Source organism: Lissotriton helveticus, chromosome 4_1 (assembly GCF_964261635.1).
Source record: "Lissotriton helveticus chromosome 4_1, aLisHel1.1, whole genome shotgun sequence".
NCBI lineage: Eukaryota > Metazoa > Chordata > Amphibia > Caudata > Salamandridae > Lissotriton > Lissotriton helveticus.
This window is the reverse complement of record NC_136063.1, coordinates 495,508,768-495,532,163: the sequence shown is the minus strand read 5'-3', so window position 1 is coordinate 495,532,163 and position 23,396 is coordinate 495,508,768. Positions and strand designations below refer to the sequence as shown.

Here is a 23,396-nt window from a genome sequence, read left to right as displayed (position 1 = left end):
GAATTGCTTCCCCCCTTTTTTGTTGTTTTCCCTGGTGTAGTCAGTTAGCCTCCCCTCCATCCTGTCTCCCTCCCGGTGCTTCCCAGTCCCCGTTATTTGTTGCCTTGGGGATCTATAGGGGCTCCTGTTTTTCCCCTTCCCCCCCTTTTTCTCTTCGTAGGCTTACCAACTTTGCCTCGGAGTTGAGTAGTGTGGAGGAAACGCGGAACTGATCGAGATAACCGTTTCGCTCTACGCGTTTCCTGTTTCACCGCTCCATGTCGTTATACGCGGAAATAACGTTTTAGGTCATTCCTCGTCTTGCTTTCGATTCCGAGTGCTGGTATAGCCGGCTTGTTTACCGTGACCCTTCCAGTCCCTTTCCAAGTGCCGTTTTTTATGTTAAAAATAAAACGGTTAGTTTTTTTTTTTGTCCATGCCGATATTGTGGCATGTTTTTCCCCTAAAGCCCAAACAACACGAGGGACACCTACTATTCATTAATAAATCTCTGAATCCAAGAGACGTTATCTCGGATCAGATTTATCTGCTGCCCGAAGTCTCCTTGAAACAAAACCTGCATCTTCAACTGGTAAGCGAAACGTGATTGTTTTGACAGGACATGGTCACTGGTTTTGGAGTATATACAGAGGTACATGAATTGTGAAGTGTATTCCTTTTGTTTGTTCAGGTGCAGAAGCGTGGAGGAGGGAGCAGTGAACACTTCATTCTACAAGGGTGGAAGGCTTGGTGTCTCCTCATATTCCACCCTCTTTCCGGGTCCATCGGCGCACTCATAGTTACTATCTTGTGAGTGGCATATGGGCAAGGGAAGTGGATTGGTTCATACTACGTTCCTGCAGTGTGTGGGCTGAGTGGAGGGAATCCAACACTGCCGCTACAATTCGACAAACTAATTTAGGAAAATGTCATCCCAATTGCATTAGCCAAATTACTAAATAGCCATGGATTCTCCACTAAAGCACATAGAAACTAGGTTCCCAAAGCAGATAAAAAGACTAAACAAGTTTAGCCAAGAATGGCATTCACACACGAAGGCACACACATTTCCCTGGTCTAAGTAGGGAACATTTGACACAAACATAATTGAGCACACTAAAATGGACATAAAAACAAAATATATATAGGTCAAAAGAGATGAGTGAGGCATTATTAGAATTATGGGCCATCTTTGAGGGGGCTAACAGCGATATCCCTACAGTGCTGTTAGCAAATAAACCGTCAGCACCTTCCCCACCATATGCAGGGATGGACTCGTTCACTCCCACTCCCCTGCAGTAGGTTACTCATACCCAGCCATAATAGATGCCATCAAGCCCCAGAAGGTCAGTCAGATCGAAGTCTGAGAAAAGTAAAACCAAGTGGGCCCAGACACCTCCCGTACAGCCCAAGTTCATAGGCAAGGAGCTTGATCCCCCCCGTCCATCACAAAAGACAAGTGACACCTCAAGAGCAGGTAGAATACGCATTCCCATTAGGTCAGGCAAACAGAAGCGGATGTCTGGAAAGTTCATGGCGATGCGCGATATTGATTCAGCGGGAGAGGAAGGGAGCTCCAGTCTCCCGGAAACCAATGATTGAGGTGGGGCTACTAGAATTGTCCTCGTAGCTCAGGAGGAATCGAAGGATGAACTCGAAAGCGAAGGTAGGTCAACAAAAGCAGCAATTAGCTCAGAGCAAAAGTGACTGGCTGGACGGCGTGAGGAAGAGAGGTGTGAGCTTGTGCTTGAGAGAGAAAGGGCATGCAACCATAAATTAGACCAAGAGCACAGAACCTTGCACTCCCCCACATGAGGGATGCGGAGATAGATATAGGGCACAGCTTTCCAAACTTTTCATGTCTGTGACACACTTTCTAGACATGCATCATTTCGCGACACGGTAAAGCAGGGGAGCGAGCGTAGTGAGCGAGCGTGAAACACCTAATTGGGTTGGGGGGGTTCTCAAAGTACAGATGTTACAGGTGAGGTACAGTCTAGTAAGGACTAAATCAGGTTACCCTTTTAGTTTTCTTTATTCTAAAGCTAACATTGCAGGTAAAAAGCACCAGCCTCCAAGATCAGCACAGCCTTCTAGCTGTACCTCTTACTCTTTTTTGTTTCCAAATATTTTATTTCCATTTTATAAACGAGAACCAAAAGTCTAGAACAGAAAAGTTTAACAAGTACTGCAGAGGTGAATGGCCAGCTAAAATAGCAGAGGCTGCTGAAATGAGACCAACCTGCATACTGACTGGTAAGGCCTCAGACAAGCATGTGTGACGCCACAGCCAGACGGAGAAGGAGAAAACAAAAGGTGGAGGAGCCAGAGGTCTATGGACTTGGCAAATGGGACTCGGGCTGTAGAGAAAGCTCTGGGAATTGTCTCCTGCTGTTTAATGACTGCCCTGTCGGTATTTAAGCGTCTCCCATTAGCATTTCTAAAGACGAAAAACACGTCTTTAGAAATGCATTTGGAAGCGCAGCAGCATCACCATCAGCCGCACTTCAGAGGCTCCACTGAAGTATTTACTGAATCCAGGGAAATCCTTTGTAGTGCACGCTGATTGTAGAGGGAACCATGATGGCAATCTGAAACCTTGGCAGCTATGCATCAGGGCGCGACACACCCACACATGGCAGGCGACACAGTACTGTGTCCCGACACAGAGTTTGGAAAGCTCTGATATAGGGGGTAGTATTAGGACGAAACAGAGGTGGACAAAAGGCTACTGGTAGGGCTCAGGCTCACACCGTCCATTCGTCAAAGGAGAAGGGCCGACCAAGAAGTCAGGGATCAAATTAGTGTGGTGTTAACTTACCCATGACGCAGGAAAAACAGGATGGCACCTTTACATGCACAGGAGGAGAGCAGTGACGAGGACATGCGCTGCGCCACATGGGTGCACGGCAAAAATAGACCTACACCCAGGGAAATGATAGCAAAAGAGGATGGCAAGAGTTTTGTGTACCCGTTCTGAGACCTGTTTAGCGGACTGGACTGAGGGGAAGGACAAATATGACCGGTCTTGGCCTAGGCAAGGGTCTTTTGAGCCCAAGGACATGGCAGTAGCCGAGAATTGCATCTGACATAAAAGAGGTAATCCCAATATGAACTTCCCCTACATGCAGCCATGCCTCTCAAGGTGGGTACGCTATGTCAAGGATAAACCTGCAGTGCCATCTAGGTCCAGAATGTGCCTGCTACTGCAGAAGGGTGCGGCGGGAGTACATGGCGTGGGCCCAGATGGACAAAGTAGGACTAAGAACGAAGCTACCATCATTGCTGGATAAGGCAGGGAAGTGGATTATGTGTTAAAAGACAACACTGCAGCTATTAACCTAGCGATGCGCTACATTAAGAGTCTGTTGAGCAGCCTAATTACGGAACAGACAAACATGTTGTTCGTCCAAGCCTGCATTCCAGCAATAACGCTAACAGAGCCCGAGCATGAAAGTACTGCATTTAACTCATACCAGCACCAGATATGGACTGCCCAGATATAGGGGCGCTAATGGCAGAGACCATGATGCCAGAGGAAAGTATAAGCGAATCCCTGAATACAATAAGGGAACGATGGGTGCAAGAGAAAGGACAGAAGTGGCTCCAGATGGGCCCACAAGTCACATTTTTCTACAATATTTTGAAAAGGGTGTTACCCACTGAGATTCAGAGCGGGCTGCACAGTGAGGTGGGTTCAAATACCAAACCTTGATGGGAGATACAGGCTCATATGCTCCACTACCACAAAAGGAAGCAAGAAAATTATAGAGAAAAGCAGGAGCAGGCCCTAAGAGACACAGTAAAACTGGTTCAACACAAACTGAAAAAGACCACTCTCGAGGGGGCAGCAATGGTCGCAACCGTGCAGACGACACCAGTCTCCATGGGTTCTCCACCGCAAAACCCAATAGAGTTCCAAATAGGCTATGGCAGTAGAGGCCAGAGAGGTTGACGGAAACCAGACCCTAGTGAGTGTTACTATCGCCATAGACTGAGTCACCTGGCAGAAAGATGCTGGTTAAAGGTGTACATGACCAGCAAAAGCAGCAGAGATCAATGTGCCAGGGCCAGCCACCACAAAACCCCACAAATGTTCCTCCTCCGCACCAAGCACTAAGGAATCGGCATGCACCCTACGTCCAATCACAGAGAGGTCCGCTGGTCATCACATAACAGCAGCAGGGATGCAGCAACTGGGTGAGCATGTGGCAGCAGCAGCCACAAACAGAGAATCCAATGTAGGAGGGATCAGGCCCCAACACCTTCAGGGAGGGGTAACAGTGTGGGGAGGTAGCACGTACACGCAAACCCCAATCAAACTGTGCAGAAAAATAAACCCCCAGCACAATTAGGGAATCACCCCATCAATTTAAAACCCTTTTACCCTCTTCCCCCAAACTACTATTAGAGCAAAAGAACGACTAAAAGGCAGCAGCGGGAGTTCAATTTTTTTTTCTTGCGTCTAGAAATTCAGAGCGGTTGAGAGCTGTTTCGATTGGGGGCTCACACCAAGTTCGTCATGTGTGGAAGATCTCATGGGGCCTCATTCTTCTTCAGATCCCCCAGGCGGAGTTGTCTGACCACACCCCAGAGGCATGACAGTTTAGTGAGGGGGCATGACCAAGAGCTGTTTAAAAAGAGACACTGAAGTCCCGCGGCCAAAGTCACAAAAGGTGCATTCTGATCACCAAGTTAAAAGGTCCCCATTCTTGGGCAAAAGGGCCAGGGCCAATGTTTCCTTCATCGCATGTAGTCCCCACAGCACTTCCAAAAGCTTGAAGCCTCCTCACTTATGGAGGCCCTTTTTCAATTCTAAAATGAAGCTATCCTCAGTGGTGGGAATGCGGATCCCCGGGTGCCTTGGATGGTAAAACTCTAAAACTCCCCAGCACACACACGAAGAGCCAGTAAGCAGTGAGGTCTAAGCATGATGCCTAGTCCAAGCCCCCCAGTTGGGGGTTGGGGGTCACCAGGTTGACCAGGAGTCCTTTCTTTGCTGAGACAGTCTCATCATAGTTTTATCACCCGGCAGACCTTTGCTATTTTTTTGGTCAAAAGTCCTGGGCTTTTACGTTTTTGATGGTACAAGGCAAATACTAGCTCAGCTAACCTTCCGTGTTTTGTGAACTGTCCCATTTTTGATTTCCAAAGTTCTGTCACCTTGCCCCACCCTTCTAAAATTCGACAAGAGATGCATTAGTTCATTAGGCAACACTCAACCATAGAGATCCCAGCCACAAGCTGGGGACAGAGGGCCCACTAGTGCTCTTAGAGTTGCGGGTGTGGTCTGAGGGAGAGGGGAGTTACTGTAAAGGGGGATCCCATATCTCCACTCCAGCTCCCGAAGAACGTAGGGGCCCAGGTGCGCTCACCTCAATACGAAGCATAGTGACTTACGGTGCTCCAACCTTGCTGACACCATACAGAGAAAAGCAGTTGGCCCCGTCCTAGAACACCACAAGACAGCCTAGATGGGAGAAAAGGGGGCCACAGAGCATCCCCCTACCTTCTCCCCCACATGTCAATTGTAACCATAGGTCATGCGGGATTCAGGGAAAAGTAAAAAACAAACACAAAAACACCCAAAGCTAGCCCAGAAAGATTTTTCCAGATACGTATGCGGGGTCAAGATTAGCCCAAGCCAGATACCTGAAAGCCACGAGGGAGGGTCATGCCACTTTACACATCTCTTCCTGCAAACAAAGAGGTGCACACACACCAAAAGGTGCTTATGGCATATGGCAGATATTAGCTACACCACCAGCGGCGATCTGCCCCTCTTCCCACGTGTTCCACTCACCTATAGCTGTACTCAGCTAAACAGGGCCTAACAAACGTAACTGAGAGTAGTATCAAAAGATGTAGCCTTAGCTGGCAAAATAACTACTGGAAGGGGTCTCACAGCAACCATACCTTTAGCCACCACGCGAAGTGCCTATGACAAAAACTAGCATCACTGTAGGTCTCCACCTAAAAGAAACAATTCCATCCCATCCATCCCACAAACATACTTAGCACCAATCTAAGCATCTTGTTAGGATTGGAAGGGGGGCTCACTGGCTTATGAAAAGATTTGATCCCTCTAGATAAACTAAGAATCACACTCCCAAAATTACGAAGACATACCCAACAGGAGTCACCTTCTCATGCCTTACTTTATATCGAATAGTGGAGTATAGAGATCATACCGCTATGCTAAAAAAACAGGGACTCTAAGAACCAATAATTACAGAACATGTGTAAAATGTTTCGGAGTTAATTATCAATGAAGTTCTTTCAAAACCAGGTAACAGAGAAGACAACCAAAGTGGACAAACGCAACGTGTTATCAACTTCCACTGATAACAAAAGAGGAAAAGGAAAATGTATAACGGCACGCCATTGGAAGTAGGAATAACCCACAGCCTGCTTAACACTTGGGTGGATGCACCGTTCCTTCGTGTAGTAGAGAGCCATTCCATGGCGATGACGACCACAAAGTAAATCCTGCAAACATTTTCAAATTGGGCAGAAGAAACACAGCAACCGACGAGCACAGAAGGCTCTGAAGGAACTCACACCTCGGACGACCATATTGCGACAAAAGTTATGTACATTTCTGTGCATATGTACACTCTGTCTGCGATGGGTAATCCCACATGCACTTACCATTGAGAAACTGGCTAGTCAAAAGAGAGTCACTAATGGGGAAATACAGTGCCCCCGTAGAGACCTTTCGTATGCCACCTACAATTACAGTCCACCAAATACGAGCATCCCGTACGCACTGCATAGCGCCCTTTTACATAACACCTGGTACCAACACATGACCTCAGTCGGATCCCAAGCATCAGCCAGGTCATGTTGTGTCTGTTCGCTGTTCCCACATGCGGTAGGCGCAGATAGAATTTACCTGTCACAAGAGGTAGCCCCTGAAAAAGCCAAGTGCTTTATTCACCTTTACTCATGCAGGATAAGGGCCAAGTTGCAGTCCAACAAGATAGAATCTCATAGGGTAGTTATAAACCTGACCCGATACAACACCAACCCAACAGCGTTATAGCTCTTCACTGAACCCAATTACATCCAAACTGACCTGGACCGGATGCTGCATAGAAAGGGCAGCATAGGGAAGGATACTATTTGCCTCAAGACTTCCCATAGAAGAGATTGTTGGAGCTAGGAAACTCCCCAACTCAGTGCATGAACACATCTGCTCCTGCATCCATCTGTGGACGGAGGCTGTCCCTTAGCGTATCTGGGGTGATCTTCTTTACCAACAAGTGGTCTCCAAACATGAAGTTCCTGTGTAGGCTCATCTAGCTCGTGGATATAAAGGTGAATGAATCGCATTGAGAAAGGTTTCAATGAAAGTATGGGTAACCCATGTTAGGAAATCAGGGACACAGAGGTGGGTGGATACATTTGGCTAGAAGGGAAATGTCAATACCTGATTGTACGGAAACTCACACTGTATTCCTTTTGTTTCAGAGGAAAAGGAATGCTTCCAATGGGCACAAATGCTAACAGCTGTGTGATTATTAATATTCTGGAGATGCAATGGGCTACCTTCTCACTTATGGATTCTACTGACAATGCGGCAAACACGCCTACACCCAACTGGTTCCCGGTTGGAGGGGGGTGTGCTCCCTGGTGACCGTGCACACCTGACCACGGTCATTCCCAGAGAAGAACTAACAGAGCTGTTCCAGCGGCCCTTAAAGAAAATGACCACCTTGCTGCTCCAAGCTTTTTGGCTGGACTCAGTTCAAGGACATCCCAGAAGAGTAATAAATAGGGCTTCCGTCACAGCATAGCTGGACGCTTTTTGTTCTGTGGATAGAAAGAGGATTCAGTGTGACCTCTACCACGGGAATATACAGGAGCGTTAACCCCAGTGCTGTCAGTCACCTTCCCTTCTTTGATGTTCCGAGAGAATTACTCGCCTGTCTGTCCCTCCCTGTCCTGATAGGATAGAGAAGGACCAGGGCTAGCATTGCCAGTGCTCACTGAATGTGTCATATCCCTCCCCAAACCCCAAGTTTAGGAGGGTCTAGTAGCAGACTGACTCTTTGGTCCTACCCCTACACTTTATTCTGTCCTGCCTCTATGACATTATATCCCTACGTCATACTGTGCTATGCTTAATCTGTGTCACTTTGTAGTTTATGCCATTGGGGATCAGTCACCAGATGGGTCCAGCAGAGCTGCGCAGGGTTGGTCTGAATAAATAAGACGTCTGGTTTGATTCAGAGCAGTGGGGAGCACCAAAGAACACTGATCCCTTGTGTGCTAATAGGGATTAATGATAATACCTTTGAGGTGACCCACCGCCTAAAAATCACAAATGGGAAATTTGTCTGAACATTCTTATGCATCGGCAATGTGACTTGCAAAAGCTGTGCATATGTAAGCACACAGACCATTGTTAAACAGCACAGCTTTGGTTCACATTCTGGACTCCCTTTTTTGCACTCTTTAATGAGCTGGGTTAGGTGATTACCGCAAATATCACTTTGTGGTCTCAAATGTGTGATTGGTGTTTCTCTTCGAAAGCAGGAAACAGTGGGGGGGAAAGAGCTTGTTCTCTCCTACGTTTTCTGTTTCCCCTCTGTTTTGGTATTCCAATTCTTTAGTTTCAGAATTCTCATACTGTAGCTGCTACTTGAAACTGAGGAGATGAAGCAAGAGTTAGTGATAAGATGTTTTTTGTTTTTTTATAGGTGGAATCAGAGATAGCAGCACATTTATCTACCAACAATAAAAACTACTGCTCAATGCGACCTGGCAGGGTCCACATTATGTTACTGCATTGACTGCTTCCAGTAGGTACAGCATAGTTCAAGTGGGACTCTGCAGTTTTAACAAACAGATGCACTGAATGACTGGCACCCTGACTGTGCTCCACCTAGGCCACCAACAGAAGTCATATTGGCACTTGCCTGGCACAACAACGCAACAAATCTACGTTACTATGCATATTGAGATAAGTCAATATGACTCCGCTTGGAGCCTTCATTGAGGTAAGTGTCTGCCTAGAATGCATTACCTTGTCGTGGGAACCTTAAGGGGAAAACTAAAGCAGTTTTGTACCCAATCTGAAAAGCCATTGCAAATATTTGAAATATTGTTGCCTAGTATGCTCTGCCCTACAGTAGAAACTTTACAGTGACAAAGAAAGTAGCGTGATAGACTACTTGGAAAGTCAGTGCACCCGCTTGCATCCTTTCTCCTGACAGTCACATAGCGTTTGCAGTGTTCACAGGTTGGTCTCTTGATTTGCCCCATTTCCTAACTCTTTCTGTAGTCAAACAAGAGAGGCACAGCATAAAATTCCAAGAATAACCCTAACATTGTTGAAATGTTTAGAATTCTAGAAAATGTAATCCTATCTTTCAGTATAAAGTATACACATTTCTTTCATCTAATTGCATCAGTAGGTCATAATACATATTCTGTAAAATGAAAAGTAAAAATAGCCTATTGCAGTTAAGGCGTAGACACTTCAGCAAGGTGCTTCCCTTTTATCCTCAAGCTCTCTGCACACATACTTTGTGTTTTCACAAGAAAGCTGTGCAACTAAGAGCAACCATATTATGTTGGTTGGAGATATCACTATTGTGCCACATCTGAGAAGTTGTCTTGATCTAGGGTTTGATACACCACTTGAGTTCAATATTGAACTAAATGACAAGTTTGTGCTGTACAGTTTGACAGGCTACTTCCAGAATAAAAATGCAAATTCTGAGTTGTGAAATTCTTTGACTTTTGATGGCTTGCAGCTGTTGCATCATGGTTACTGCCATTACTGTCTTGCATTGGTGGTATTCCATTTTCTGATGGATACATCTGCCTGTGGATTCCTCACCTTATGAATATCCCCTGCGCCAGCATTCTGCGGAAACTTTTTTCCTAGCTCTTCACGCCGAAGAGGACGTCACAATGCTACGGCTCCGCTCTCGACTTCGCATGACGCCACCGGAGCCATAAGAGAGCCTCGTCGGCATCATGACGTCAGTTCCCTTTTTTCCACGCCGTTGATGCGTAACGGTTTTCTGGGACTCTCCATATTGTGTCGAGTTACTTTGTTGTTTCTTCAGCTTCAACTGTTGCTCTTGCGATGACGTCTTCAAGGAAGTCCATGTTTGAGCCCTGTAGGGAGTGAGTGGGTCACATGTCTATCACTGACCCCCATGAAGATTGTTTATGGTGTTTGTCGTCAGATCACGATGTGGAAGACTGTTCCAGCTGTCGAATAATGAACCCAAAGGCTTTAAAAGAACGGGAGCCCAAGCTTTTTATGGCAAAAGCAAAGAAGGAAGGGAGAGGACGTAAGTGATCGAAGTAGTTGACTTCACATGCATCGAAGTCGAGGAAACACAAGAAGAAGAAGGGACATGGGTCTTGGCGCTGTTCGTCAAAGGTTAAGGCTTCGAGGTCACCTTCGCCAGCTCCTCAACGTCGTCAGAATGACTTGGTGTCTCGTTCGCCATCTCCTCAGTGACTCCGGAAAGATCTCCTTCTCCAAAAGGCACGCCGGCACGGTCTCCGGCACCGAGGGGTTCACCGGATCCGGAAGGCTTACCAGTTCAGGATGATCCTTCTCCTGTACACAGGGTTGAACCTGTAGTTCCGTCAGTGGATCCAGCTGTTCCGACGTCGGATGCTACTCGTGTGGATGCCGACTCGACTCTATATCCACAGTTTCCAGGTTCGGATCCAACACATTTTTTAAATGCAATGTATGGACTATTTGCCAAGGCAGCCTTCCCCTCTTGACCGCCTTCGGGTCCCGTGGGTCCGCTGGCCTTCAATTCGGGCGTGCCTCAGCATTATGCCCAGGCACCCTTTGTGTCTTTCATGCCGACAACGCCGTCATGGCAGTTTCCGACTCTGAGATTTTCAACATCGTATATGGAGTCCCCGGCGCCGTCTGGTGGGCCTTCCTCTCGGCCTCGGACGGTGCCGATTCCACCTTCGGATCCTCCTTCGACTCCAGCTGCGAAGCTGTCATCCCCACATGTGGTGCAACGACGCCGCAACCAAGGTTTCGCTCAAGAAGAGAGGCACAGAGACTGTTGGAGGAAAAACAGTATCAGAGAGAGGAGATTGAAGAGGTTGAGATAGAGGAATCTGTAGATTAATACGAAGGAATTCGGGAGGCAAGTGAACATGGACACCTCCCCTGAGTAGGAACTATCTTCGTCTAGGGCTTCTCCACCTCAAGAGGTAGTTCCCTATCATAGATCTGCTCCAGGAGACCCTCCTTTTCTTTCTTCTCATCCGTCTCCAGAAAGTTTGGTGGTGCAGGCATCCTGCTCTAAACAATCTTCAGGCACATTTCCTCAGGCTTCTGCCAGCAGGGACTCTAAGAAGTTGGTGCAATCGGCTAAAAAGTTATTTTCTTCATCTAGAATGGCACTAAAACCAACCAATGCTACCTGTTTGTTGGGCCGTTATATACATGCGCTGGGCTCTAGCGAGAACTAAAAAGTATAGGTGGTGCTTCACTATTAATAGCCTCTGAGAGACACCAGAGCCAGCATGACTACCATCAGGTGTAATCTGGTTTCCTCCAAGCAGATAATCCCTAATGAAGGCCATTAGGTTGTAGTTGCAGACAATCATGAGAGTGCCCAGTGCCTCTGGTTCTCTTTCAACGGTTTCTTGAGGGGAGCTTGAGTGGGACGAGTATAGGGTAACCTACAATTTCCCTACACTTTATCATCCCCAAACCAATGGGACTGTTGAAAGGTTCCACTCAACCCTCAAAGGCATGATCATTTATCTGTCAGAGCTCTTGAAGTGGAACTGGAATGTCCTCTTGCCATGCCTGTTCGCTTACAGGGAGGTACCTTAGAAAGGGGTTGGATTCAACCCTTTGAACTTCTGTACAGTCACCATGTTATAGGGCCTCTTATCCTAGTAAAAGAGGGTTGGGAGCAAGCTTCAAAGAAAGCCTCTCAGGATGTGGTCAGCTGCATGCTGTCCATCCACACCCAGTTAATGCATTTCTGGAAGGAGACAAAAGAGTAACTGGAAGCCAGCCAGGAGGTCATGAAGCTCTGGTATGACCAGTAGGCCACTCTGGTTCAGCTTTGCCTGACCAAAATGTGTGGGTGATGGAGCCTGTGGAGCCAGGGCTCTACAAGTCCAATGGCCTGGGCCTTATGAGGTGTAAAAGAGCAAGGGTGATTTCACCTACCTGGTGACAAGTCCCCCAAAAACCAATTAAGGATCCTGTAGGTCAGTCACCACAAACCTCACTTTAAGAGGGCTGAAGTTACTGTGTTCTTGGTCATGGATGATGGAGTCGAGGAGGAGAGTCAACCTCTCCCTGACCTCCTTACTTTCAAGGAAGTGGAGTCAGTGGAGGGTGTCAATCTCTCCTCTACTCCGACCTTTGGGAAACAGTGGACTGTTGCCAAGTTTTGGGAAGTTCGCCTCACTCGTCTACCTAACCCCAGGACTCCCTACTTGGTGTGCCTTTGATATTGACTTTGGGGACAGGATGCCTTTGGAGAATATGATCTACAGGCTATCTGAAAAGGTGAGAGTCACCATAAAGCAGGACATCTCCAAAGTACTGGAGCCAGGGGTAATTAAGCACTTAAATAGCCCTTGGTTTAGGCCAGTGGTGCTCCTCCTCAAGACTGCCCCTCGAGGTACCACTTCTGAACTCTGGTTCTGTGTTGATTACCGGCGGTTCAATTCAGTTACTAAGACTGATACTCGTCCATCCCCTATCTGATAAGCTCATTGACTGGCGAGGGACTGCTAAGTTCCTCACTATGTTTGATCTGACGTCTGAGTACTGGCAGATCACCTTAATTAAGAGGGCCAAAGGGAGGTCTGCATTCCTTACCCCAGGAGACCCATTCCAGTTTGCGTGATGCCATTTGGGTTAAAGAACGCCCCTGCCAACTTCCAGAGGTTGGTCAATAAGGCCCTGGCTGGGTTGGAGAACGTCAGTGCAGTCTACCTAGACATTGCAGGCTTTAGTTCCAGCTGGGAGGACCACCTGTAACACCTCAGAGAAGTGCTTAAAAATCTGCAGAGAGCAGGCCAGACTATCAAGTTCAGTAAGTGCAAAATAGAGCAGGGTTTAGTAGTCTATTTGGGTCACCAAGTTGAAGGAGGCAAGATACAGACGTTCCAGGCCTACATTCAAACCATTCTGGCTTGGGAACAGACCATGTCCTAAACAGAGGTGTATTCAATCCACCGATAGTAGAATCCAGCATGCCTTCCATTGAGCAGTGAGCTGTTAGGCCCAGGTATGAAAGACCAGCAGGCCCAAGCAGTCACTGAGCAACCCCAGTCCAGTGCAGAGGCTCCGAGAAGATTGACCCCCCATACCAGTCTGTCACGCCCGCAACATAGAACCCTAGCATCATGGAGAATGTGTACCCCTCTGGCCATATCCGATAACTGGAGTGGAGGTACAGGACTTTCTCAGGTAGAATTTGAGACAAAACCTGACCGAAAAGAATACTGCATAGCTCAGAACAAAGGAGGCAAACTAAGTAGGAGGAGGAGTAAAGGGACAAGCTAAAGAGAGAAAGTGCTCACATCCAGGAAGCAAAGTGAGAAAACCAAGCAGTGCACCCCCACATGAGGAGAGCGGAGGGAGGCACAGGGCATCGATCTGGGAGGAGTCAGAGGTGGAATTAAATGAGAGGCTTTTAGCTGGGATCCGAGCCTCACCAAATTTTCAGTTAAGGAGAGGGGCTGACCGTGAAATTAGAGACTAAGGTAGCCTGTTGCTGACCCAACCAACACACAGGTAAAACAAGAAAAAACTTGTGCAAGCATGTGGGGAGCAGCGCCGAAGATATACACTGCTCCGCCAGATGCACAAGGTAGCTAGACTGACCCTCAGGGAGATATTGTTCCGAGAGGAAGACAAGACCTTTACGTGACCATTCTGTCACGTGCAAGCCCACTGGACCAAAGGAAAAGACCAGTGCTACAGACCTTGTCCTCAGGAGGGATCCTTTGAACTAGAGGATATGGTCAAAGCGGAAGATTACATCCGACATGGAGGGGGAGATCCCGGGTGTAACTTCCCCTACATGCAGGAATGCGTAAGTAGATGGGAACGCCATGTTAGGAAAAAACCAGCAGAGTCACCCAAAGCAAAAATGTGCCCACTGCTACAGAAAGGCACATCAGAGACCATCTATCTTCTTTGAGCTCAAATAGATAAAGAAGGGTTAGTGGCAAATTTACTACTATTGCTGGATGGAGCAGGGAAATGGATATTATGCTTTGAAAAGAATACAGTGGGAATAAATCTAGCAATAGGTAATATAAAAATGTGTTAGGTAGCCTTATCGGAGAGCAGACTAACACAGTTTTCTCCCGAGCATGCATCCCAGCAATTACGCTAGCATACACCGAGCATGACGGAGGCGCATTAAATTCATACAAGCACCGAATTGGAAAACTCTGAAGAAGATGTTCCCTGACTGCCCTGATGTAGGAGGGTCAATGGCAGAGACTATGAAACCAGGGAAGACTATAACCCATTTTCTGAATAGGATCAGGGAACAATGGGGACAAGAGACAGGATAGCCATGGACTGACATGGGCCCACAAGTTGCATTCTATAATAATATTCTAAAAAAAAAGCTGCCCACTGAGATTCAAAGTGGATTGGACAGCGTGTTTGGGTTAGACACTAAGCCCTTATATTGCACTACCACACAGAGAAGGATGGAGAAAAGCAGGAGCAAGCCCAGAAAGACTTGGCTAAATTGGTCCAACAAAAATCGAAAAGACTACCGTCGAGGGAGTCGCATTGGCCCTGAGAGTGCAAATGGCACCAGTCTTAAAGGGAGCTCCACCGCAAAATCCCAGAGGGTTTCAACCTAGCTACAGTGGCAAATGCCTGGGAGGTTGGCAGCAACAAGACCTCAGGGAATGCTACTATTGCCACAGATAGGTTACCTGCCAGACAGATTCAGGTTAAAAGCATTCCATGTACAGCGATTGATGGGCCAGGATCAGTCAGCATAAAAACCTCATCAACAGAACCAAGTCCAGATAACCCAAATGCACCTTATATTCAGCCACAGGGAGCTCAGTCAGCTGCCAACCCTCCACAAAAGGGATCAGATAATTGGACAAAAACATGGCAACAGCAACCACAGGCAGAGAGCTCAGCCCAAGATGGCTGGGATCACAGCCTGGGCAGGGTAGGGTAACTATGTGGGGATGTAATGACTTCACACATATATAGAATCTAAATATGCAGTAAAATGACCCTCCAGAGTAAATACCACCCATCCACCCACATCCCACTAGAGTCTGCCATTAAGGGCACCTGCGGGAATCAGCGCCCCCGCTGCTTCTTATCCCCCAGGGCGTGACTGGCTGGCCACAGCCCAAGGGGAGGGCAGTCTGACAAGGGGGCTGGGCTGCTCCTGGACAAAGTATACATGTACCCAGGCTCCCCCATACAAATTCAATGGGAAGAGTTTCAATAACCAGGTTAAAAGGTCCCCCATTCTCGGGCATCTGGCCCTGGAACGAAGTTCCATCATGCCGTGTAGCCCCAACGGTGCCCTTATAAACAACTGACCTCCAGCGAATTGAGTCCTCCTCTTTCAGTCCTAAAACAAAGCTGTCCTCAAATGCCGGCAACCAGGTTTATCGCTCGGGTAGTAATGAGCCCATAACCACTGCAGCGCACACACAAAAGTCAACCAGTTTTGAAGAACCCTCACAGCGTCAAGTCCATCAGGAGGTTCACCAAGTTAGCCAGTCATCCCAGTTGTACAAGGCAGTTCCGGTCAAGTCATCATCTGTAGGCTAAGTTAGATGAGGTTATGGGCCTTGCCCAGGGCCTCCCATGTTCTTAGGAAATTGGCAGTGTTTCCGTTTCATTCCTTGGGGGTTTGTCAAATCTCCAAAGACTGCTCACTGTGTCATTTCCCTCCCCTCAAAAAAAAGAGCACCAATAGCATATCTGCTAGTAGGAAGCCACTAACCCCAAGAAAGGAGCCGTAGTTCCAAAACATCACATAGAAGACATGTCAAGAGGACGGGGGTGCCTCGGAGAAAGAGGCACAGAGTCCATCACAGCTCCAGGTAAGAATAGAACGCAGAAGGCAATCGCCCCATGTCAGGCCGAGCATTTAACCAGTGCACCGGGCCTCCCATACACCATCATGAGACAGGAGTAAGCCTGACCTCAGTCACCGCAGGACTGCACAATCAGGGGTACATGGGAGACGCAAAGCATAATTCCAACCCCCTCTGCCTCATGATAAGTGAGATAGCAGATCACTCAATCTAGGGAAGCGCACTAAGAAATCACAAAAGTAGCCCAAAGTTAGCCAAAAAACGAAGTCTCCAGACATGGTGAGGTCAAGAGATAACTGGCATCACAAGAAGGGGCACATTGTACGCAGTAAGCCGAGAGACACGTGATCTCAGAGCACGTTGCAACCACCAAACAACACTAAGTAGTGACACGCGCCCTCCTCTTTCAGTCTCATGCACATGTAGGTTGTAAACAACCTGCACCTATTGGGATTTCATCCACACATTAGGGGAAAGATGGTCCGGAAAAAAAAAACTGCCAACGCCCATAAAACCATAGCTAAAGCTGATACAAGCCATCCCTTTGATCAAAGACCACGCCATACACAATCACATATCACAAGCCCAGGAATCCAGATAGCTATGCAGGCTCTCAAAATAGACGAATTCATCTGATTACCCATAAGCTACCCTTAAGCCTTAACCACCAAAAAAGATACCATGATCAGGGCCACCTTCCGGTGCCTCACTAAAAAATTGCGTAAACGTAGTGTGGAGAACACACTCATCAAGGGAAATAAAGGAACCCAGAAGAAAAGTTAATTAACAATAATGCACGTGCAATGTTTTCTCTGACTTAACCAAGGTCTTATCCAACAGGTCTACAAGTGAACATCCAAAGTGCACCACCATTCAGCTGCCACATCATCACCCCAACGCAGCTCCAAAGTGTGTGAATCAAACTTATGAATTGCACTGTGAAATTTTTGATTGAACTCATGAATTAAAAAACACCTGATCGCCAGACGAACACAGACATCTGTTTTCGAGCCATGTCGCAGACCAGCAATGTTCAATTGCAAGTTATGTATTTTTGCAGTTCTATGTAACCTATGTTTAGCTTGGGCACTGCTGCACCTATTCACTGCCTGGCCAAGTGGAGTTTGTTCAGGAACTATCACAGCGCTCCCTCCCATGTTACTTATAATTACACCCCCCAAACACTAGTATTCCACATGATCTACACACCGCCCTTCTACATAACACTTGGTATCAGCAGGACATCCGTGGGCTCCAAAATATCAGTCAGGTCCTGTTACGTGTGTTTGCTTATACTGCATGCAGTAGGTGCAGATCAACTTTTCTTGTCCCAGGAGGTAGCTCTGTCTTCTCCACCTGTACCTATGTAGAATCAGGGCCAAAATACAGCCCAACAAGGTACAAGACCAACCTAACAGTTCTATACCTTTTCACCAAGGCTAGCGATATTCAAACTGGGCTAGACAGGATACACAGAAAGGGGACCATAGGGTAGGATACAGTTTGGCCTCAAGACTTCCCAGAGAAGAGATTCTTGGAGGTAGCAAAACCCCTAAATGAATGCACAAACAAATCCACTCCTACCTTCATTTGTAGTGCAAGGGTGGTTCTTAGTGTATCTCAGCCTTCTTTAACAACAAGTGGATTCCGGACATAGAGTTCATGTGTAGGACCATCCAGCTCAATGATACAAAGGGAAATGAGCACGTGAGGGTAGAACACAAGCATAGACAACCCGTATTCGGAAATCTGGGATACCAATGTGGGCAACTGCTAATTGTACGGAATCTCACTTTGCATCCCTTGTGTTTCAGAGGTAAAGGAACACATACATTGGGCACAAACGAAAACTGTGGCACGATCCTGCACATTCTGGCTATGCAATGGGGTGCCTGCATGCTGATGAATACCTAAAGGAAATGCAGTGAATGTGCCTACACTCAACTTGTCCCTGGATTGCATGGACTTTGATCCCTTGTCACTGTACATACCCAACCCATATCATTCCTGGAGAAAAACTATCGGATTTATACTTGCACCCGCTAAGGGAGAAGACAACCTTACTGTATCAGGCTCCTGAAAAACGAACTGCAGAATATTTTGACTGGGCGCAATACAAGAACATTCCAGAATAATTCAGATTGTTCTCGGACTCACAAGTAACGGCAGGAGGGTCCATATCCTTCTTCACCTTGCAGAAAAAAGCTAATGCTGCTGCTTACAAATCACTAGGTGGGAGTAGCTGAATAAGATGAAAAGCACAGAGCTCAGTCTAAATTCAATCAAGAAAGAAATGAGAGCAATCCACCTCATGGTGATACAACATCGGTATGTGCTAGACTTATTGACTGCAATGGAGGAAGGGGTATTTGCTAAGGTTTGTGCTTCCTGGTTCACGTATATCCCAGGGAATGACCTGGATAAAAGGACTCTGACTCAGCCATCAAAGCACTGCTCTATTTACAAAGAGCCATGCATGAGGAAGGAGGTGCCCCTGAGCAGTAGTGGTTTTTGAATTGGTTCTCCTGGCTCCCCTGGTGGCTTTCCGGACTGTGCACGTTGTTGCTACCAGTTTTTACAGCCTTCCGGTTTGTGTGTGTCTCTGCAATTGTGTATTACCTGCTGTAAAAACGCAGTCCTCAAATTGGGTAGAATGCAAGTAGCTAGGAAAGTAGTAATTGTCAACACCAAAGAACAACAGTTCCCTAATAATGTAATTGTCATGAAGTATTGGTTTGATAGCGTAGTTGAAAATCCAACTAGAGGGCTGGAATGTTAACAATGAAAAAGTTGATGTCAATATGAATAATGATACCTTCACATACAGAAACAAAATTGCATCTTTATTGATGAATTCGGCCGTTGTGAACTCCACTTCAACCCAACTCAGAAATAAATTGTTAGGCAGGCCCTGAGACCCAAGCTCGATGTCACTGATTGATAGATCACAGGTGGGGTAGCACATAGACAGCAGACAAATGCATGCACAGGAAATCCCAAATCAAACCTACAAATAGGTGCAGCGACACCACAATGGTCCAGGGAGAATGGCCTCAATAAAGGACACATGGCCGATGGGGTGCACTCGTACCCAAAACACCATAAAGTCAGATGCCACACAAAGTTAGGCACACTCAGCCAAACTGGGCACAGCACACACTGTCCACACAATAATTATGCGCTTCACATTCCAGACATCTGGACGCGTTATCTACTGGCCACATTGTGTCTGCCCAAGGACAAGGGCCACCTGGATTCTTCATTCAAAATGATAATTTATGGTTCCTAAGACAGTGGTCCGCATTCCTTTCCAAAAAAAAGACTGGCAGAACCGTTTTTTTACAACCAATGAACTGTATAAAAACCTATGTCAGACTGATTGTAAATTGAGACAGTCCTCAGACCCTATGCCAGTAGCTGTTCTCCCGACCGCCCTGTTTTATTAAACAAACTGTTGCTGTTTTGCCAAATGCCTCTCGTCTCTTGTTTTTCAATATTGTATTTTATATTCGAGCAACAGGGTGAAAATCCCAAACTGTTGAGGTGGTCCATCTCCCTCCAGGGAGATGGACTTTATGGTGGAACATCGCCCTGGAATGGACTATGCCTATGCTGATGGTCTCTCCAGGTTCTTGCACCTTAGCGACAAGAACTCCCATGAAGGTGGGTAGTTCTGTCTGCTTTCAGCAGGAGGGTGGGACACATGTTGGGCCTGACATCCTTGATATGGTTTTCCGCAAAACATTTCCCATCCATCCTCCTTTTTTTGTTGACTTGGTTTTGGCTGGCTTTATGACGTTGCACACTTTATTACTGCTAACTAGTGCTAAACTGCATATGCTCTTTCCTTTATACATGGTAATATTGACTTACACCCAATTGCCACATTTAATTTATTTGTAAGTCCCTAGTGCAGTCGTTCTTCGTGTATCCAGGGCCTGTAAATTAAAAGCTACCAATGAGTCTGCTGCATTTATTGGGCCACCCACTTAAATAGCCTCTTACACATGTCTTAGGCCTGCCATTGCAGTCTGTGTGTGTAGTTTTAAGCTGCCATTATCCCTGGCAAAGTACATTTTTTTCATGAATAGCTGTTCAACAAAGTTAGGCCAGACCCAAAGCGCACTACTATATTGGCCCTGTGCCTTCATATGTAATCAGTCTCTGATGCTTTTCCTAGATAAAAAGGTCCAGCTCCACCACCCTATCCCCCAAGCAGGCTCTTCTAAAGAACGTCCACACCAGCTCAGGTATGCTGATATACACTGCAGTCTCTGGAAGACTGCCATGTCCAAAAAATAAATACCTATTGCAGGTGAAGTCAGACAGCCAAACTCTAATCATTGGAACTTTGGCGCCCTGACGTGTCCTTCATTCAGTGTTATGTTATGTTATTGAAGTTTGTAGCTCGCACAGATACTCCAAAGAGTGTCCCGGCGTGATCCTTGAGAAGTGAAGAAGAACCAGTTAGTTAGAAAGAAACATTGCCCTCTGTCTTGTATGAATCTCATGAGCTGAGACATGGCCTCCCTGTCCAGTGTGGTGAGATGTAAAGAAACAGACCAACTCATCCACCTGTGGCTCAATAGAACTGCAGAAGGCACCAATAATGGAGGGAAAAGATGCTGCGGCAGTAGGTGAAAGGACTATCATCTCGGTTGCCACAAAGCTGTCTCTGTATGAGGCTTTACTGTGAAAGGTTTGTGAAACCTGGCATGTAACTAATGGCTGCAAGATCTGTCAAACATGACACATTGCTCTGCAATTAAAGGTGAATTCTTTTAAAATAGTATTCCAAATTTTAGTTCTGCTGAATGGATCTTAGATGTAAGTTCTATGTAACCTGTGGATAAGCTCTGCTATTTGATGCCTGAGTATCTGTGTACCTTAATGGACTATTGGAGAAATCGTTGAAAAGGCATACGAAATTGGCTTTGTTTGGAATTTGCAGGAAGTGCTTTTATCGGGTAGTTATACAATAGGTATTGTGTTTTTGGCATTGGGCTACTAATCATTTTGTGCTGCCCTTTGTCATTGTGCACTAATAGCACGGAGCAATTAGATGCTAGAAGTTTAGCTAAATTGTGCTGCTAAGAGCAATGTTAAAACGTGAATGGTATTATAACTCATATTGGGCACTGTTCAAGCTAATAATGTTTTTGCTTGAAGGGCCCTACCACTGATTTGGGGTCTACTGGCAGTCTGGCTCCAATGATCAATGCTGGCAGTAATGCTGATACCTGCATTTAAATGTGTACTCTGGGTTTTGTTTGTATAACTCTCTAATGCCCATGGACTAGGTTTGCGCAATACAAATGCACAAAAAATCATAAATAAAACAAAAGGAAGAAAGGATTGCATAAAACGTGGAAGTAGTGAGCTAAAGCAAAGAAGATAGGATACAAATAGGAAAGTAGAAGAAGGAAGAATTCTGGTGTTGATGTGCAAGGCTGCAAACAGGAGTTGCTACAAGATAATCCCTACCTGGCTGTTGTCAGCCTTCCTGAAGTGGCAATTAGGGACAGACCGAGGGGAGGCGTGGGGGGGAGACAGACTCAGGCCTGGAATGGAGGCTTCATCACCTTGAACAGCATAAACTGCAGTCCACCCCTTCATCCCTGCCATCTCCCAAATGCAGTGCTCAGGAAGAAGTAATCAACAGCCTCTTGCTAATAAAGACGTCATGGAATTTTCAAATATAGACCTGTCTCCATCCTTGCCACTTCAGTGCTTGGATTTTCTCCCTCCAGCCATGGGAATGCAGTTAGTGTACATCGACCTCATTGTCTCATCCCAAACCAGGTGCATCCAAATGTGGATCCAGCTTTGCTTTTGTGACAAACGTTTAAGAGTGAATTTCAGACGACATCAGCTCTAGCAGTTACAGAATTTCCTTTCTAATGTTTCCATTGTTTACACTGTGCATTGTCTCACATTGCTATGATCATAGTGCGGGAGAGACAGCAGCTGGAGTGGGGCGACATGACTGGGTAAGGCTCTGGGCAGCAGGTGTCAGTAATAGGTTACTCCGGAGGGTGCTGACTCTTTCATCTGTTACATGCTTGATGTTCACCGTATGGATACAGGATTCTTAGGCAATCCTGAAAGTCTCTCCCCCACCTCCCAACTAAGGATGTGGCTGGAGTGCTCATGCTCTCCATGCTGGGTCTCCATCTAAGGCCTGGGCCAAATTCCTCTGGTGAGATAGGGGTCTCCGCTTACTACACGGCTTCAGGTCCAGTGTGGTGATATGTAAAGTAGCAGAACAACTCATTGGTTAATCAGTCTCCCCTTCTGTGGATCTTGCCTGCGACACAAAGGAACAGCAGAAGACACCATTAACGAGGGGAAAGGGGCAACAGCAGTAGTAGGTGAAAGGACTGTAATCTGGGTTGCAATCAAGCTGCTTCTGTATGAGGCTTTACTGTGAAAGGTTTGTGAAACCTGGCATTTAACTGATGGCTTTAAGATCTGTGAAACATGACAAATAGCTCTGTGATTTGAGGTGAATTCCCTTAAAATTGTTTCCTAAAGGATAGCTCTGCTGGAGGTATCTGACATGCAAGTTCTTGTGCAAAATATTTTAATAACATTTTTTGATAACGGAAAACATACAAAAAAGAGCTCCAAAAAGGATCAAATATTAATGCATTAAAACAATATGGATATAGATAAACATGATCATTTATAAATAGGAGTTCAAGATTATATTATAAAGTACCTAAAAACAGGTACTAAGCTAAGAGTTAAGCATAACCATATAAAGTTATACTTATACTACTACTTACAAAGGATTCAACTTTAAGTAATCATCAATTGGTTTACAAAATGTAGATCATTTGGATTATTGTGAATGATACCAGACAGAGGCGCAACTCGAGCCACATTTTTTTGGGGGAGGGGGAAATTTCGGGGGGGGGGGGCTAAAACTTTAAGCAGTAGGTAGAGTGGCGCTGCAGGGGCTCTTAGAATGGGGAGCTGTCTGAGAGCTGTCTGAGCCCGGGCTGCCACACATGACGGGGGGGGGGGCGGGGGGACTGAAGCCCTTTGAATCCAATATGTTCAGCAGAGGCATTTTAGTGGAGAGAGAAGAGGATTTGCAAATAACTATTGTGTATGATTAAGTATCTTAAACATTCAATACATGAGTAATCAGCTGCCAAACTTCATCCCAAAACTTCTTAACAATATTACAGTCATATAACATATATCTTAATGAACCTATATTTAAAGCACATTCCAATAAGTGAAAGTGTTGAAAAATGTTGCATTATATAATTTTAAGGGGTCCATAAACAATTAAAAAGTGTAAAAGAATTAGTTTGATATATTGATGCAGGCAACCA

At 46.2% G+C, this 23,396-nt stretch overlaps 1 protein-coding gene across 5 annotated transcripts in view; it reads left to right on the top strand.

The window, feature by feature from the left end:
- Positions 1–23,396, top strand: part of LOC144828696 (carbonic anhydrase 13-like) — a 796,251-nt gene that overhangs the window by 17,166 nt on the left and 755,689 nt on the right. For all 5 annotated transcript variants that reach the window (XM_078687082.1, XM_078687083.1, XM_078687079.1 and 2 more), the window contains exon 2: positions 8,685–8,984. The gene's annotated coding sequence lies outside the window, so the exon portion shown is untranslated. The remainder of the gene's footprint in view (positions 1–8,684; positions 8,985–23,396) is intronic.